This window comes from Felis catus, chromosome C2, assembly GCF_018350175.1.
Source record: "Felis catus isolate Fca126 chromosome C2, F.catus_Fca126_mat1.0, whole genome shotgun sequence".
NCBI classification, from domain to species: domain Eukaryota; kingdom Metazoa; phylum Chordata; class Mammalia; order Carnivora; family Felidae; genus Felis; species Felis catus.
Genome location: NC_058376.1, coordinates 29,172,162 through 29,192,172, shown reverse-complemented (window position 1 = coordinate 29,192,172; position 20,011 = coordinate 29,172,162). Strand labels below are relative to the sequence as shown.

The following is a 20,011-nucleotide window of genomic DNA, read 5'->3' as shown; positions in this document are numbered from 1 at the left end:
CGTTTTACTGGAATGGGAAATAACTGGAGAGGGAGAGGGTAGCAGTTACAATAACTAAGGAAATAATTGCACACCAGGGTGTGTAAACTGAAAGACTCAACACAATCTAGAGAAAATCAGTTAATTAGACTCATCAAGAGACTTCCTAGAAACTGGTTTGGGTTTTGATGAAAGAGAAAAATATCCTAAAAACATCAAGGCAGAAAATCCATGTTAAAAATAGAGGAACGAAGTCTTGATGACTTCAGATTTGCCTTCCGAAGCAATACATTAGACAGATAAAAGTGTAATGAATGAAGGTTATAAGTGGAAAAGTTTGTGGCCTAAGAATTTTATATCCTCCCTTAAGTGCACCACTTACAAATGACACAGTACAGTTCCCGACATCATCATTGTTAAATAAGTGCTATATTTAATGAAGACAAGATCCACAGAAACTCACAGTATAAAAAGATTGAAAGTGAGCATAGAAATAGGTTAGACACCAATATAAGTGTAAATATTAAAAACTGGGTAAAACAAATGCAATATCAAAAGGCATTCTTATTTGAATGTTTGATAAGAATATTTAAATATTAAGACAAGTCAATATACTAATAAGATGGGAATTTCAGTTAAAAGTAGTATCAACAAAGCAGGTGTGGATAAAATTCTTTAACTGGGGGATTCAAAAGATGTCAGTTATTTTTAATTTTAATATATATTTAAATGTGGCTTTAAAAAGATATTGAAACTTGAAATGTTAAACCCTGTACTATGTAAAACAGTACATGTAACTTTGTACACACTAAAAACATAGAAGTACAGCAATGTATATATATATATAAGAAAAAATGAAAAAGAGAAATATAGAAAGTTAAATCCATGAAACAAAATAACACAATTATACTAGAGAAAAAAATATATGATATATACAAACTTATGTAACTATATAAAGATTGCCTATTCAAGGGGCGCCTGGGTGGCGCAGTCGGTTAAGCGTCCGACTTCAGCCAGGTCACGATCTCGCGGTCCGTGAGTTCAAGCCCCGCGTCAGGCTCTGGGCTGATGGCTCGGAGCCTGGAGCCTGCTTCCGATTCTGTGTCTCCTTCTCTCTCTGCCCCTCCCCCATTCATGCTCTGTCTCTCTCTGTCCCAAAAATAAAATAAAAAACGTTGAAAAAAAAAATTAAAAAAAAAATAAATAAATAAATAAAAAAAAAAAGATTGCCTATTCAAAAACAAAGAATCTTCAGTTTTCATTTAAAAATGACACTTAGCTATAAGTTATTTAAAAGAAGTACACAGAAATTTTAAATAAATGGGAAGGTATATTCTACACAAAATAAAAGGAAAGCTGTTTGGTATACTAGATTATAAGGGTGGCTCCAATTCATCCCCCTTTCCTTGCCATGGAAAATAGGATCTTGGTATATATAACACAAGCAGAAACTTAAAATGGGCTTATACATTGTGGGGTTGGCCTCTCCTACTTTGGCCATCACCATGAGAATATCCCTGGTCTGGCCTGTTAGAAGAAGAGAAAGAGGTGTAGAAGAGCCCAGCTCATCAAGTTCCCAGCTGGTCACCCCAGGTGATTGACAGCCAGTCAAAAGCAAAACATGCAAGTGAACCCAACAGAAGAGCAGTGCTACCTAACCACAAAATCCCCACCTGACTCCACAAGTATGACTAATGCTGCTTTAAGCCAAATGCTACTGAAGGCCTGGGGTTTTGTTTTGTTCCATGGTGTTTGGCTTTACTGTCACATATATAATTTATTTCATTGGTAATATTAATATCAGGTACAGAAAATAAAAACAAACGTCTTTAAAAGATAATAAAATGTTACACTAGTATACAGTAAAACTCCTAAAAAAAACATTGAACTGAATTATGGTAGATGTTAGGAATAGAAAAATAAAGTTCTATATATCAAAAACTTATCAGAATTCCCAATAATACTGTCATATTTCTCAGCAGAAACTTTGTAGTCCAGAAGGCAGTGAGATGATATATATTTAAAGTGATGAAAGAGAAAAACTTTCAACCTAGAATTCTATATCCAGCAAAACAGCCCTTAAAAAAATGAGAGCTAAGTTAAGACACCCCTAGACAAACAAAAGCTGAGGGAATTCACTGTCATAGACTTGGCTCTACATGAAATAACAATGGGAGCCTTCAAGTTGAAATGAAAGGGCATTAGACAATAACTTAGTCATATGAAAACATAAAGAGCTCTGGAAAGGGCAAATGTATAAACAAATACAAAAAATAGTATTTTTAAATTTTGATTTATAACTCTTTTTATTTTCTACAGAATATAAAAGGCAAATGCATAAATACAATTATAAATCTATGTTAATGGTATGCAATATAAATACAAAATTTGTGCCATCAATAACTGAAATGAGGAAAGCAGAGCTATAAAGGAGTAGTTGTTTATGTAAAAGTTAAGTTTTTTTATTGAGGTCTTTATTTTTTTGAAGTTAACTTAGTATCAATTTAAAATAGATTGTCACAACTTTAGGATGTTACAAGTAATCCCTATGATAACCAAAAATAAAATAATCTATAGAACATATACAAAAGAAAATGAGAAGGGAATCATAATGTGTCACTAAAAAAAAAAAATTAAATACAAGACAGTAATGGAGGAAATGAAAGACAAAAATGAGCTCTAAGACATATAAAAAACAAATAAGAAAATGGAAAAAAATAAGTGCTTCCTATCAGTAATAACTTTAAATGTAAACTGGGGTGCCTGGGTGGCTCAGTCGGTTAAGCGTCCGACTTCAGCCAGGTCACGATCTCGCGGTCTGTGAGTTCGAGCCCCGCATCGGGCTCTGGGCTGATGGCTCAGAGCCTGGAGCCTGTTTCCGATTCTGTGTCTCCCTCTCTCTCTGCCCCTCCCCCGTTCATGCTCTGTCTCTCTCTGTCCCAAAAATAAAATAAAAAACGTTGAAGAAAAAAAAAATTTAAATGTAAATGGATTAAACCGCTTAATAAAAAGAAATAGATTGAAAGAGTGGATAAAAAACAACAACATCCAAGTGTATGCTGTCTACAAGAGACTCACTTTAAAGACATTCATAGGTTGAAAGTGTTAGGATGCAAACAAGATACTCAATGCAAAAAGTAACTGAAAGAGAGCAGGGATATGAAGAGATATCTCCACATTCATGTTCACTGCAGCATTATTCACAATAATCAAGACATGGAAACAACCTAAATTTCCTTAAGCGAATGAATGGATTTTAAAAATGTAGTATATATACATAATAGAATTTATTCAACCATAAAAAAGTAAATCCTGTCATTTGGAACAGTAGATAAAACTAGAGGGCATTATACTAAGTGAAATAAGCCAGACAGAGAAAAACAAATGCTATATAATATCAACTATAAATGGAATCTAAAAACAAAAACAAAAAACAAAAAACAATTTCATATTAACAGATAATAAAATGGTGGTTACCAGAGGCTTGGGACTGGTAAATGGGGAGGTACAGTAACTTCCAGTAACAAGATAAATAAGTTCTTAGGATCTAGTGTGCATCAGGTGACTATAGTTAATAATACGATACTGTATATTTGATTATGTAATAATATAATATTGCATACTTGAAAGTTGCTGAGAGTGAATCTTAAGCATTCTCATCATGCACAGAAAAAGTGTTAATTTTGAGAGGTGATGGATGTATTAATTATCTTGATCTTGGTAATCATTCCACAATGTATATGTGTATCAAATAATCACATTGTAAAATTGAAATATACACAGTTATATTTGTCAATTATTCCTCAATAAAGTTTGGAATAAGAAAAGAACAGAGATTGGGACATCTATACTTCTACCAGAGAAAATAGACTCTAAGTTAAAAATTCTTACAAGAGATAAAGAAGGATATAATAGAAGTAAAACCATAAAACTCTTAGAAGAAAATACAAGAGAAAACCTCATTGCTGCCCATTGCTGATGGGAATGGAAAATGGTATGGTGGTTCCTTAAAAAATTGAAAGTAAAATAACAATATAATCTAGAAACTCCAATTCTGGGTATACACCTAAAAGAAGTGAAAGCAGAGACTCAAAGAGATATTTATACCACCATGTTCATAGAAACATTATTTATAATAACCAAAAGGTGGAAGCAACCCAAACATCCATCAATAGATCAATGTAAAAACAAAATCTGGTATACACATACAATAAAATATTATTCAGCCTTAAAATGAAAGTAAATTCTGACATGTGCTATAACACGGAAGAACTCTGAAGACATTATACTAAATGAAATAAGCCAGTCACAAAAATACAAATACTGCATGATTACACTTACATGAGTACCTAAAGTAGTCAATATAGAGAGACACAAAATAGAATAGTGGTTGCCAGGGGCTGGGAAGGAGAGGAAAATGGGGAACTATGTTTTTTATAGGTATAGAGTTTCAGTTTGGAAAGATGAAAACGTCCCGGCGATGGATAGTGGCAATGGTTGTACAAAATGTGAGTGTACTTAATGCCACTCAACTGTAAAAATTATTAAAATGGCGATTTTTATATGTGTTTTGCCACAATTAAAACAAAACCTTCTAGAATCCAACTCCTGTCATGAAATATATCAGATTCCATACTTCTCTTACTTCTGTAAACAACTCGAATAGTGGATAAAATGTGTATATGAAACTTTAGACACTGGACAACAAAAAGCACAGAACTGTGATCTCTAAAAGAAAGGAAACAAATTATGTGAACACTATAATCTAGTAGCTTCCTGCCTAGAGATAGTCTCCCTTAGTGCAGGAAGTTTGGACCCAAGGAGAGCATGATGATGTTACCAAGTTGGGGAGAAAGATCAAAGTTTGGGGAAAGTAAAACAACTAGAATTTCTAGATTATATGCTGCAGAAGAAGTGGCTCTACAGAGGCAGAGGCTTGAAATCTGCAGAGGGGTCCCCAACAACCAGTTGCTGTATACAGACCTATGCATGCATAGTGTGAAACTCCGAAAAGAGCTGTAAACTGAACAGTTCCAGAGGTCACAATGCTCTGGGAGACAACGAAGCCCTGGCTAGCCAGAATAGAAAGACCTTAAGGAACATCATGGACATTCAACAGAGACCCTAGAAAGGTCACATTTGGTTTTAAGAGAGCTAAACTAGCTCTAGAGTGAAAGAGACTCATCTTTTCCTCTTTTCATTCTCTCAACTCTACTTGCTTTGATTCAGCTTCATTCTCTGGCAGGCAGCAGGCTATATGTCTGTAATACTGAGAGAAAATACTAATGATCTTGAAGTAAGCAAATATTTCTCAGACAAGATTACAGTGAGTGTGAAACATAAAAGAAAAAGGTGATAAATTGGACAGTCATAATGAAACATGTCTGTTCCTGAAAAGACACTCATTGTTAAGAATGTGAATATGTAGGCTTGTAATATGTATACCTGAAAATCACCTGTATCCAGAATATGGTGGGGTGGAGGGAATCTGAGTGTTTATATACACATATATGTTAAACACACGAACTCAATTTTTCAGAATTGTTAAAATAATTGAAGACACTTAACAAAAGATGATATAATGGCCTAATATCCATGCTCAACATCACTAGTCACCAGTAAAATGTAAGTTAAATTAAAATAATAATATCACTACACACCCACTAGAAAGGCTAAAATTAAAAAGACGGAGGGGCACCCGGCTGGTTCATCCAACTCTTGATGTCGGCTCAGGTCATGATCTCTCACTTGGAGAGATCAAGCCCCGCATCAGGATTTTCTCTCTCTCCCTCTCTGTCCCTCTCCCACTGGTGCGTAGTTTTTCTCTCTATCAAAAATAAACTTAAAAAAAAATATGGACAGAACCAAGTATAGGTGAGGATGTAGGGCAACTTGAAGCATCCTTCATTGCTAAGGGAAGTAACAAAATGATATATTTTGGAAAACCATTTAGCAATTTCTCAAAATATTAAGTATATACTTTTATGACCCTAAAAAATCAGTTTCAATTGTTTACCTCTGAGAAATAAAAGCATTTGTCCACAACATATACAAGCTCATAGACGTTTTTTCATAAGGACCCCAAACTGGAAAAAACCTGCATGTCAATAAAAGGAGTATAGATATACAAATTGTGGCATAATTATACCATGTAATACTACCCAGCAATAAAAAGGAATAAGCTGTCCATACATGCAACAACTTTGATAAGACTCAAAAACATGATATTGAACAAAATGTTCCACAAAGAAAAGTACATGTTGTTTAATCCCATTTTTATGAAATTCTTGAAAAGGGATATTTAATCTAGAGTATCAGAAAGCAGGTCAGATTTGTTTAAAACCAGACAAGGAGAGGGGGTTACTTGCAAAGAGCTAACTTTTGGTAATTCAATAAATATTTTATTTTTTGATAAGACTGTTACATGCCATGTAAAATGTGGTGCACATATTTTTAAAAACTCATCAAAGTATACTCTTAAATGAGTACATTTTAGCATATATAAGTTATACCTCAATAAAGTTAAAAAAAACTTTAGTAAAGTTCTAATTTTTTTACAAAACAGAGAAAAACATAAAGCTTAATAATTTTTAGAAGCTAGAATATCTCTAATATCAAGCATAACAAAAATAGGGCAAATATCCACATAGATAGATACAGGAGCTATAAATTACTACAACTCATGTAACAATTAAAGGCAAAATTCCCAAATAACACACTCACAAGCATATACAGTCCATAGCACGGTCCACAGCATAAAACTAGAACAAGAGTTAATACTATATTATATAAATTAAAAATAGAAGTATATTTTATTAAAATGACAAAATATTACCTATTACATGCCAATAACGATTGTCATATTAGTGATGAAAAATTAGTGACATTATTTCCATTAAAATTAAAAAAATATAAAACATCTGCTGTCATACATTCTTCTAACTCAGCAACAATATAAGAAAAAGAACCAAACTCAACACCTGAAAGACAAATAATCCAGTGAAGAAATGGGCAGAAAACATGAATAGACACTTTTCCAAAGAAGACATCCAGATGGCCAACAGACACATGAAAAGATGCTCAACGTCACTCATCAGGGAAATACAAATCAAAGCCACACTGAGATACCACCTCACACAATTCAGTGGCTAAAATGAACAAATCAGGAAACTACAGATGCTGGTGAGAAGGTGGGTAAAAGGAAACCCTCTTGCACTGTTGGTGGGAATGCAAACTGGTGCAGCTGCTCTGGAAAACAGTGTAGAGGTTCCTCAAAAAATTAAAAATAGAACTACCCTATGATAGCTAGTAGCTAGAGTCAAACCACATGAGACCCTTAAATACAGAGAACAAACTGATGGTTGACGGGGAGGGGCAGAGAGGGTACATGGGTGATGGGCACTGAGGAGGGTGCTTGTTGGAATGAGCACTGGGTGTTGTATATAAGCCAATTTTACAATGAACTATTTTTAAAAAATTCAAAAAATAAAAAAATTCAAGGCCCCCCCAGCAAAAAATATATGTAAGAAAAGAAATATAATCATTGGGTACAGACATAACTTGCTTAATGTGATATATTCTATTAAAAATATGAAAACAGGAACTCAAAAAATTAATCCAAGGGGAAGTTTTAATATACACATATAAAAGAGGTACCTGGGTGGCTCAGTTGGTTAAGCCTCCAACATTGGCTCAGGTCATGATATCACAGTTCATGGGTTCAAGCCCTGTTTCAGGCTCTGTGCTGACAGATCAGAGCCTGGAGCCTGCTTCACATTCTGTGTCTCCTCTCTCTCTGCCCCTCTCCTGCTCACTCTGTGCGTGTCTTTCTCTCTCAAAAAATAAATAAAACTAAATGGGCACCTGGGTGGCTCAGTTGCTTAAGCCTCTGACTCTTGGTTTCAGCTCAGGTCATAATTTTGTGGTTTGCAAAATCAAGCCCCACACTGGGCTCTGTGCTGACAGTTCAGAGCCTGCGTGGGATTCTCTCTCTCCCTCTGTCTCTGCCCCTCCCCCCGCTTACTCTCTGTCTCTCTCTCAAAAATAAATAACCTTGAAAAATTTTTAAATAATAAATATTTAAAAATAGACATATAAATATATAAAAATCATTAGCTTTGGCTCATATTAGCAATAGTCAATATAAAATATAATAAAATTATTAAAACCCACAAAAATATAAATATTAATAATTTATGCAAATATATTTTATATTTACAGTTCTCCAGCTTTTCTTTTTCAAAACTTCCCCCACAGTAAGTGAATTTTTGGAGCTAACCATAAAGATATGCTCTCCCTTCATCCTAGACCAATTTGAATACCCAATCAACCTAGACCCAAGATTAGACCACAGGGAAATGTAAAATCCAAACAGGTCCATTCAGGACCCTTTGGGGTAGGTTGATATAGACCATGGGAGAGAAAGTGCCTTTCTTTCCAGATTTCAAGCTATAAGGAAATAAATCCTGAAGCTACAGATGGCAATCTTTTTTTTTTTTTTTCAGTACTTGGATCCAGTGGTATTTAATGCAAAACTTTTCAGTTATATGACATAATAAGTTCCATATATATATATATATATATATATATATATATATATTCCATCCATATGTATATATATATATGGTTAAGTAATATATATATATATATATACATACATATATATATATATATATATATATATATACACACCATCAAAAAGAATGAAATCTTGCCATTTGCAACAACGTGGATAGAGCCAGAATGTATTATGCTAAGTGAAATAAGTCAATCAGAGAAAGACAAATCCATATGATTTCACTAACATGTGGAATTTAAGACACAAAACATATGAACATATGGGAAGTTGTGGGGGTGGAGAGAGAGGGAAACATACCGCAAGAGACTCTTAACAATAGAGAAAAAAACTGAGGGCTGACAGAGGGAGGTGTGTGGGAGATGCGCCAGATGGGTAATGGGTACTAAGGAGGGCACTTGTTGGGATGGGCACTGGGCGTTGTATGTAAGTGCCGAATCACTGAACTCTACAACTGAACCCAATATTGCATTACATGTTAACTAAACAAAATTTAAATATAAATAAATAAATAAATAAATAAATAAATAAATAAATAAATAAATAAAGTAAGTTCCTTCTTTCCTTAGCTAGTTTGAACCAGGTTCCTATGATTTGCAAGTTAACTAGCCCTTTGAAAAGAGGAGAAGAAAGAAGAGAGAAAGGATGAAGAAAAGAAGGAGGAAAAAGAGAAAAGGAAAGAAGACCAGAAGGGAAAGAGAAATATACAGTGCCCCTAAAAGAAAAACAAAGCTTAAAAATATTACAAAGGAACATAAAAGATTTGAATAAACACTGAGATATACCATGATCCAGAATGGAAGATCTATTATCACAAAATCAATTCTACTCATATTAAATTTATATGTGTAACATGATTCTAAATTAAGGTCTCAATGAGATGTTTCCAGGGAGGGGATAAATGCTCAAGGAAAATGAATGATATTTTAAAGATAATAAATGGGCATGATTAAAATTATGTTTATATTATAAACTAATTAAAAAGAGGCCCTGAAACTGCATCAAGAATTGATATACAGATTAATGAAACTGAATGGGAACACCAGAAATAAACTATATTACCCATAATAATTATGGCAATTCATGGTCAAATATAATGGATTTTTAAATAAACAATGACAAGGATAATTGATGTTAGTCCTATTTAAAAATGCCATGTAAAAATTAAATTATATGACCTAGAAAAATATAGTTAATATGTACATGACCTCAGTTTGAGGAATGAATTTTTAGCATAAAAAAAAATAAACTATAAAGTAGGAGACTAATAGATTTCACAGCACATAAATTTAAAACTTCTGTACATAAAAACTATATACCAGCCAAAAGACAAAATATATAAGCTAGGGAAATATTTTCTTTTTTTTTTTTTAATTTTTTTTTCAACGTTTATTTATTTTTTGGACAGAGAGAGACAGAGCATGAACGGGGGAGGGGGCAGAGAGAGAGGGAGACACAGAATCGGAAACGGGCTCCAGGCTCTGAGCCATCAGCCCAGAGCCTGACGCAGGGCTCGAACTCACGGACCGCGAGATCGTGACCTGGCTGAAGTCGGACGCTTAACCGACTGTGCCACCCAGGTGCCCCTAGGGAAATATTTTCAATGTAAGGTAGGAAAGGAATTGATATGCTTACAAGTAAGTATGAATGAAGAAAAAGAATACCCACCTGAATACCAAGTGAAAGATATAAACAAATATTTTATAAAATAAAATATGAAAATGTCTCATAAAGTTATCAAAATGTACTTACTCTTCTTAAAAATCAAATAAAAATTACAGTATTTTCTTATCACATTTTTATTATACCCATTAATAACATCAATTTATATCACAGGATTTTTAACAGTGAATATTTGAGAATCAACTAAATGCACAGAAATGAGAGACTAGAAAAATAAATTAATGGTGTATTCATATGATGGGGGCTGTATGCAGCAATCAAAAAATTTATATAATCCATATATATGTGTGTGTTAATACACAGTTGTAAGTTTTATCTGTTATATATATGTATATATATATATATTATACTAAAAACATACACATTTGTGCACACATACATATTTATTATAATAGAACTGATAGGAAATAAAACAACTTAGTTGTTGGCAATATTGGAGTCGTTTTTTCTGTATTTTTATGTGTGTTTTCTATTTTTTGTACTTCACCATTTTCTAAATGTTCTAGATCTAAAATATGCATTAATTTTACACTAATGAAAAATGATTTAAATAGGCTTCAATTAATTGATAATGACAATAGCAAAAATAAGTTAACAGCAAAAGGATGAATATATCGAGAACAGAAAGGCAAGCATCATTTTTTTAAATCCTGTTTGAAAAATAACAAATTGAGGGTCTAGAGAATACAGTAAGTAATTCTATTGTGGTAAGAAATTCAGTAGCAGGGGCACAGTATCAGATTCCATTGCCAAATATGTAGGGAGATGATGACTCTAGTAATCTCAACAGAGGTACACTGAGAAAGAATTCTGAAAATCTTCTGAGACTTCAATTCTAGAAGCAGTAAAACTGTTAAAAAATATCAAAGACATATGGTGGAATTAGGATAATCATTCTAAGTTGTTCAGTTGTATCTCTGAAATATATTTCCGTTACAGTGACAATGGCTGTGGTGAAGACAAGGGGATCAAAATGGACAGAGTCCAGAAACATGGACAGTGCCCTGGACATGGGCAGTTGAGACTCAAGTGCCTCTAGCCTCCTCAAATATCTCTTGTGACTCTGAGTAAATCTTCTCATCTCTGAGTCTTGGTTTCTTTAAATGCAAGGAGTTGAAGCAAATGCTCCCTATGACTTGTATTATTCTAACATTCTTTGATTCCAAACCTATTTTCATACTCAGTAAGCTGCTAAGACCAGTTAGTCTGCCTTGCAACTTTCAGTGTTGACCAAGCCAATAACAGAGGAGCCTCAAAACCCAGCCAAAGAAAGCCAACAATCCCAACACATTCTGGAAAGGTCTACTGCTACTTCCTTTGATAATCCTCTGAAATCCCACACTCACCCTAAAAAGACTCCATGAAAACCTCTTTTCTCTTTTCCCCATTTCTGAAAACAAAACATATTTGTTAACACCTATAAACAAAACCATCAATGATAGTAATAATGGCTAATGGTTATTTAGCACTCACTCTGTGTTGGGCACTGCGGTGCTTTTGTATTTGCTATCCTTTCCCTCATTTTATATATGAAGAAAGGTCACACAATTAGAAGCAACAGAACATTTATGAGTGATATCTGAAAAGCATAACCATATTCACAGCACAAGTTACTATGTAAACAGTTGAGCAACATAAGTTCACTAGCTTAATTATACTCATGTGTAATAAAAAGAATGAAGACCATTGCGGGCTAGCAAAATATCAGGTACCAAACAGTAGACTGACTTTATAGCTACAAAATCAGAGATTTTTATGGTCATAGAGCCAGTTAAGACACAAAACTGTAGGTAGAACTGTAATATCTCGGAAGGTTAAAGGCCGAAAGCAAAATTAAAGGTAAAAGTATCCTTAATTTTCTGATTCTGAAGCAATCAAAGCACATTTAGAAAATGTACACTTATTTAACAAGTCATAAGTAGTCCAGATATTCAATCCACAACTCTTCCAACTGTGCAAATGTTTGGAAAGTTGTTAAAAATGAAGCTGACTACACACACACAAAATAAACTTGATGTCTGATAGGTCTTGAGGCCAAGAATTCTCAAGCATGGTTTTAAAAATGGGTGTAAAAAATGACTGGGAACGTTTGTTCAAAGTGTAGTTTCCTGGTCCCATCCCCAGAGATTCTGGTTTGGTAGGTAAATCTGCATTTTAAAATGCATAACCCAGGGGATTCCGATATAGGTAGTCCATACAAGTCTACCACAACTGTGTACAGGTAGATATAACATGAAGACTTATACCTGGAAGTTAATCTGAGACAATTACAGAGAAAAGGTACATGGGAAGAAAACAGCGGATTATTCTAACCTAATTTATAACTGACCAAATCGAACTTTATCTCCTTTGAGGTTTTCAATGAAGTGAGACAGTATTATAACTTTTACTTCCATTTAAAAATGAGGAAACTGAGGTTCACAGAAGCTAAGTGATTTGTCTGGGATTATAAGCTGCCAGGACTTGACTCTGGGTCTTTCAATTGCAAATTCCATGTTCTTGCATGTTCCCCTTATTTTAAAGACACTTTGGTACAATAAATTGTACCAATAAATTTGGTACAATAAGTTGCTTGTAGTCATCTGATTTTAGCAGATCAGTGGAAATGAATTACTAGTCATATCAGATTTTTAAATACAAATTATACAAATTTACATAAATTGTACAAAATTTTTATACAAATATATAAATTTTTATACGATTACATAATGATGAATTTATTGAGTCCATGAGCTTAGAATGCCATGAGTTTCAGAGAGACCACTGCCCTACAAACAGCCCACTAGATAAAATTCTACAAATGTCTATACTCTCACTACTCAAAGTGCAGTCCCATATACCCACAGGCATCATCTGGGAGTTTATGAGAACTGCAGAATCTTGGACTTCACTTCCTGCCTATGGGATAAGAATTTGTATTTTAAACAAGACTCCCAGGTGTTTTGTATTACATATAAGTGCTATCTATCATCTTAGAAAAGTGACTCCATTTTTCTGAATTTCACTTTCCTCAACTGTAAAATGAGAAAGAAGAATTATTTTTTTTAAGTTTCTTTCTTATTTATCTTGAGAAAGAGTGAGAATGAGCAGGAAAGAAGCAGAGAGAGAGACAGAGAGAGAGAGACAGAGAGAGAACATCAAGCAGGCTCCATGCTAACAGCATGGAACCTGATGCAGGGCTAGAACCTACGAACCGTGAGATCATGACCTGAGCCGAAATCAAGAGTCAGGTGCTTACCTGACTTAGCCCGTATGAACCCCTAATTTATCTTTAATATCTCTTCCAGATTACCGGAACAAGAGAATTGGCAAACTATGGCCAGAAGGCCAAATCCGGCTGGCAAGATAAGGCAGGTTTTTACATTTTTAAATGGTTGAAAAAAATTAAAATAATATTTTGTGACACGTGAAAATTACAATAAATTCAAATGTTAGTGTCTATAATAAATTTTATTAGAACACAACCATACTCATTAATTTACAAATTATCTATGGCAGTTTTCACATTATGATGACAGAGCTGAATAGATGCAGCAGAAATCATATGGCCCTCAAAGCCTTTAATATTGATCAACCAGCCCTTTACAGAAACATTTGCTGCCCCTTGCTATGATAATAGCAGCAACTACATCTACCGTTTAAGCACTTATATGAGCAAAAACTGTAACAAGAATATATATTCATATAATTTGAATATATATGCATACAGCTACATATCTGTACAGTTTGTTCAGCTATCTCTTCATTCCCATTTTTTCCATTAAAAATTTTTTTAAAACATTTGACTAATCTCAGTTTTTCAGAATGTTTTTCCTTTGTTGAAGGCAGATATAACCATATAATGATTTTCATGTTGAGGAGTGTGAGGATTGAGGAGATGCTAAGAGACATCTATAAGAATCTCTAGCAGAGAAGGGAGGAGAATGTATCGTTTAAATAAAACATACTTACATGAAAGTAATTACTGAAAATTCAACAAAATTCCCTAGGCATGTGGGATTTTGAGGAAAATGACAGAGAGCACAAGAGTTTGCATGGGCTACAAATGATTTTGAGAATAGATGAATTCTTTACCTTATTTTCTATTTACTGTTATTAATATCTAAAAGGCCTTCTGTTCTATTTCAGTCAACAGAGACAGAAACATACTTAGTAATTATATCTGAGGGTTCCCAATTGAAAAATTAGGTAATTCCTAACTACTAATCAAAACAATAATCTTAGAAAGTCTGCCACATGAGATTGGAGTAGAAACTATGATACTAAGATAATGCCAACTCTAAATGACATAAAAGGGGCTTAGACTTCAAATTTCTCTGACTTCCAATTTAAGGGGGCACTATCATGCATTACACAAATATAAAATGCCTACCAAGAAAAATCTAAATGAGAAAAAATATAATAAACTGTATATTAACACCATTTAGATTCTGCATTTGAATATAAAACTCAAACATTTCTAGAATTTATGATAAACTCAAATATCTAATTGAAAAGAAACAAGAAATAGTTTGAATTTCTAGGTGATATTTTAAGGTTATTCAAGTATGCATTCGATAATTTTTTAAAAGAAAATTTAAAACAAAATCATCTGCCTTTGCAAGGGACAAAAATCTATATGCATCATGAATTTTAAATTTATAACATTATCATAAAGTAGAACAAGTACTTCTACTTTATTACCAGAAAGAAATAAATGATATTACTAACATTAGTAAACTTTATTACCATAAATCTGTAAAACAGGAGAATAAAGTTCTACTTTATTACTATAAACTAATTTTGGTTTTAGTCACACTTGAGCATAATAGGACAAAAAAAAAGTTGCAGTATACGTTTACTTGTTAGTTTTGCAATTGACAATTTACCTATGTAAACATTTTCCTCAAAAGTAAGATTATTTGAGCATTCAAATTGAAATAAGATGTTTATCAAGTCATGATTTTCAAATAGATTTAATTTCTCTATTACTGAATTATTCTGTCTCTTGAATATTTGTTCTCTATTTACTTAGTTATTAACTGGAAATTAAGTAAAATACAGAATATAAAATTTACCAAACACACACACACACACACACACACACACGCAAACTTTATTCATAATTAACCATTTGATATAGTTAGTATTCACAGTCATACTATTTCCTTTCATACCATGATGTCACAGAATTTTTTATCCCAGAATCAAAATACTACACTCATTATTTGACACACAATTTGGTAAGATAAATCAAATTATTAAGTTCTTACCAGATCTTGCCCAGCACATCAAACAAAGAAAAATGTATACTCTCATTTGGAATCCAGTAAAAGTAAAGGCAGCTCTGAGATTCAACACAAAAGAAATTCTGAAATTCATTAAGGTTTCTCCTTTGTAAGATTGTCAGAGTCTGGTAGGTTTTATCATAAAAGATCCCTGATCTTTTGCTCCTCCCTGTTTGTTGAAAAGGTAAGGTAGGTTGGTTTTTTTTTTTTTTTCCCCTCTCATCTGGCTTGTGGTTGTAAGAGGATTTTTAAGTCAAAACTCTGTAATAAGTCACAAACAGCTGCCCAAGTTGAATTGAAGGGAAAGAAAAAGCTAATTATATCTTTCCTTATTCCTCTTAACCTCAGAATTTCAGAAGCGGTCAGGAAGAATATGTTTATTGAAAGCCTAGAGCAAATGTGATGTTAGAAAATGCTAGAAATGGAAAAAGTCAGAAAACGTTGTGGTTTATGTTCATTTTGATTACAAACCAAGCTGTCTTCATATACCATAAAATCAATAATAAAATCCATATCCATCAAGCTGTCAGATATAAAATATGACCTTTTCATGTTTATATCATTTTGCAACCCAAATTCAGTGGCTATTTTAAAATTCAAAATACTAGCTTGTCTCTTGAGTTCTACAATTGGAAAATCAAAAAAACATATTTTTGTTTTTAATATAACAAACATTTTTTTTAAATTATTATAGGTTTCTTTTCGCATGTTTATTTTTCCCCTTATTTTCCTTCCAGTAATAGACTTTAGTAGGTCAGGAAAATAGAGAACCATTTTCAGTACATGCATTATCAGTTCAAAAATTAAATTTGTTTTTTGTAAATTCAAGTTTCTGTAAATTTGCAAAGATACTTTAAGAACAGTATCAGCAGAAACTAATCTGAAGTCTAGGGAAATATTTCAAAGAATCCACAAACAAAATGAGATATTCATTTAAAAACTGTGAAAAATGTAAAAATCATCATTTTCAATTGTTTGATCTCTAGGGGGTTTATGTGAAACTTCATTTTTAGAAGGGGGCCATTACTATAATTTGACTGGAGACCACCAAATAACCTATGTCCTTTAATATCACTTAGCTGTAACAACTGTACTTCTCTAACAAAAATATAAATAAACCACATCTCTCCAAAATGTGGGAAAAAATGTAATGCAATTGTTGTACATGTTAAAAGAGATTATTAACAAGTTTATACTTAAATTAAAAGATAAACCTTTCCTATTTAACATATACTTCTTTTATTTTGTGCTTTTGATGTGACACTGTAATATGAATCTTATACATTATTTTCATCGTTGTCATTCTAAAGAGCTTATATTGAAAATCTCAACTTGGGGGCGCCTGGGTGGCTTGGTCGGTTAAGCGTCCGACTTTGGCTCAGGTCATGATCTCACGGTCCATGAGTTCGAGCCCCATGTCGGATCTGTGCTGACAGCTCAGAGCCTGGAGCCTGTTTCAGATTCTGTGTCTCCCTCTCTCTCTGTCCCTCTCCCTCCCCTGTTCATGCTCTGTCTCTCTCTGTCTCAAAAATAAATAAAAACATTAAAAAAAAAAGAAAAAAAAAAGAAAATCTCAACTTGGCATTTAAGACAGTACAATACATAGCAGTAACAAAATATAAAAATTATACTGTTTTCATATTTTTTACTTACTGTCAATAGCGATAAAACAGATGAATGTCCATTGCATTAAATAGCATAATACTGAGGAGTAACAAAATATTATATAAAATATCTATAATTTAGTAAGACAATATTTCTGTGTTTTTAGTCCTCCTGAGAAATAAAAAATGATTTTAAGCTTACAGACATGGATACATTATTAATAATACTATAAAGGTGATAATGAGGATGATGAGGATGAAGATATAAAATTGATTGAGCTCTGTGTACCAGGCAGGCTTCCAGGCAGTTTATAGGTAATTATAATAGGTAGCTGAGTAGTGTATATTGAGATGGGGTAGTCATTGTTTATCAGAATATATTTTGGCACAATCTTTTGTATAATTTAGCAATATGTGTCAAAATGCTTAATGGTTATTACCCTTTGAGTCAGCAATTAAACATCCAAGATATTTTCCTACATAAATTTTTTACTAACGTATGTGCACAAAGGCATATGAGCAAGGATGCTAATATCAGTATTTTTTTAATGGCAAAAAAAATGGAAACAATGTAAATGTCTAATAGTGGGCGATTAGTCTATGGATACATACAGTGGATTAAAACTAATGATGTGTATAAATCACTATTTATTGGTAAAGAAAGTCTCCATTACATAGCACAAGGGGAGAAAAGGTAAGCTACAAAACAGTATGTATAGTAAGATTTATTTTCCTAAAATGTTTTATGTATATATGTATATGTATATGCACATGTATATTTCAAACTAAGGAAGGTTTTCCTCCAAAATGTTTATGTCTGCATGGTAGACTTATTGATGATTTTTACTTTCTTATTTATTTCTTTAAACATTAAAAATATTTCTTTACAATAAGTATCTAATACAAGTAAAACAAACAAAAAAGCTTGGGACAGATACAGTTAAGAAAATCAGAATAAATAAAAAATGAAGGTAGGAAATAAGTGAAGTCAAAAGTGAGGTCAATGTTAGAAAAAGCATCCACTAACTAGAGTCCCTTAATACTAATTTATCAAGTTTCTCCTTTCATTCATTCATTTATCCAACTTTTACTAAGCATCTACTAATTTCCAGGTATAATGTAGTTGTCGAACATACAAAGTAGAGACATTTATTTATTCAAACTGTACTATATCAACAATTATTTATAATATATCCACAGATATGTCAGGGATTGTCCTAAGTACTGAAATATATTTATTTACCTTATAGCAATTCACAGTGAGGAGGGCTTGAAAAAGTCGTATCTATGAAACTATGGCACCACACAGCAGGACCGCCAGCTAATCTAGAGTGCAGACTTCAGAGAAGACCTTCAGGACATGCTGCCTGGGCTGAACTGCCAAAGAGAGTAAGAGTCAGTTGGGCAAAGAAGGGAAGAAAGAAGCTCTAGTTTTAGATAGATAGGTAAATAGATACACTTATTTATTTATATACATAGCTTATAGTTTTACATATATTATTATATATAAACGTTTTCATTTTTGAATACATAAAGTTAGGGGTATAAAACATCCTGATAGGAGTTAAGAAAGGCCAATTCCTTATAGTGTACCATGCACTTAACACATTGAAACTTGTATTTGGCTAATGGTCCAGGAAATGCTGAGAATAAAGTGAATTATATTTGGGGGCACCAGTTGAGTGTCCCACTTTGGCTTAGGTCATGAACTCACTTTCTCTCCCTCTCCCACTACCCTCTTCCACTTGTATTCGCACGCTCTCTCTCTCTCTCTCCCTCCCTCAAAAAAAAAAAAAAATTAGGGGTGCCTGGGTGGCGCAGTTGGTTAAGCGTCCGACTTCAGCCAGGTCATGATCTCGCGGTCCGTGAGTTTGAGCCCCGCGTCAGGCTCTGGGCTGATGGCTCAGAGCCTGGAGCCTGTTTCCGATTCTGTGTCTCCCTCTCTCTCTGCCCCTCCCCCGTTCATGCTCTGTCTCTCTCTGTCCCAAAAATAAATAAACGTTGGAAAAAAAAAATTAAAAAAAAAAAATTAAACCAAGCAAAAGCAAAAAGTGAAGTTTTTAAAATCCATTAAGAAGGTGGCTTTTTGAGGCAACTGGGTGGATCAGTTGGTTAAGCAGCTGACTCTTGGTTTTGGCTCAGGTCATGATCTCATGGTTCATGGGTTTGGGCTCTGAGTCAGGCCAGCTGCTGTCAGCAGAGCCCACTTCAGATCCTGGGTCCCCCTTGCTCTCTGCTCCTCCCCCGCACTCACTCTCTTTCTCTCTCTCAAAAATAAGTAAACATTAAAAATAAGTGAATTATTTTTTAGCTACTGCTAGGTTTATTACTACGTGTTCATTCAACAGAAGCTAGGAAATAGAGTAAGCTTACATTAGAAAAATGATATATATTAAGGTCAAATTCTGAACAGATTACTGCACGAGCTTTCAAAGCTCATAACATTAATTTTTTTAATGCTTATATATTTTGACAAAGAGAGAGCACACCCATACAAGCAAGCGGGGTAGGGGCAGAGGGAAAGGGAGGGGGAGAGAGAGAGAGAGAGAGAGAGAGAGAGAGAGAGAGAGAAGCCTGAGCCTATGATATGGGGCTCAATCATGACCTGAGCAGAAATCAGGAGTCAGACACTTAACCAACTGAGCCACCCAGGCACCCCAGAGCTTATAACAGTAAAAAAAGTACCATAGAAATACAAGCACCATAAACTTAGTCCTGCCAAAAGTAAAGAGGATTGATAAGAACATGAAAATCGTACACATTTCTAAAAAAAGAAAAAAAAACTATGATGCAAACCTCAAAACTATGATGCAAACCTCAATATAGCAAGACAACATGATCATTAACTATTTGTAAATACAGCTAAAGTTTTGTATCATTCACAATCATATACATGGGCACTG

The 20,011-nt window shown here is 33.6% G+C and overlaps 1 protein-coding gene across 16 annotated transcripts in view; it reads right to left on the bottom strand.

Annotated features, from left to right (window-relative positions):
- The window catches only part of LIPI (lipase I), an 81,448-nt gene that overhangs the window by 59,866 nt on the left and 1,571 nt on the right, over positions 1-20,011 (bottom strand). For 15 of the 16 annotated variants that reach the window (XM_045036729.1, XM_045036737.1, XM_045036736.1 and 12 more), the window contains exon 2: positions 18,352-18,485. The gene's annotated coding sequence lies outside the window, so the exon portion shown is untranslated. The remainder of the gene's footprint in view (positions 1-18,351; positions 18,486-20,011) is intronic. The other variant, XM_045036730.1, reaches the window with a different exon arrangement.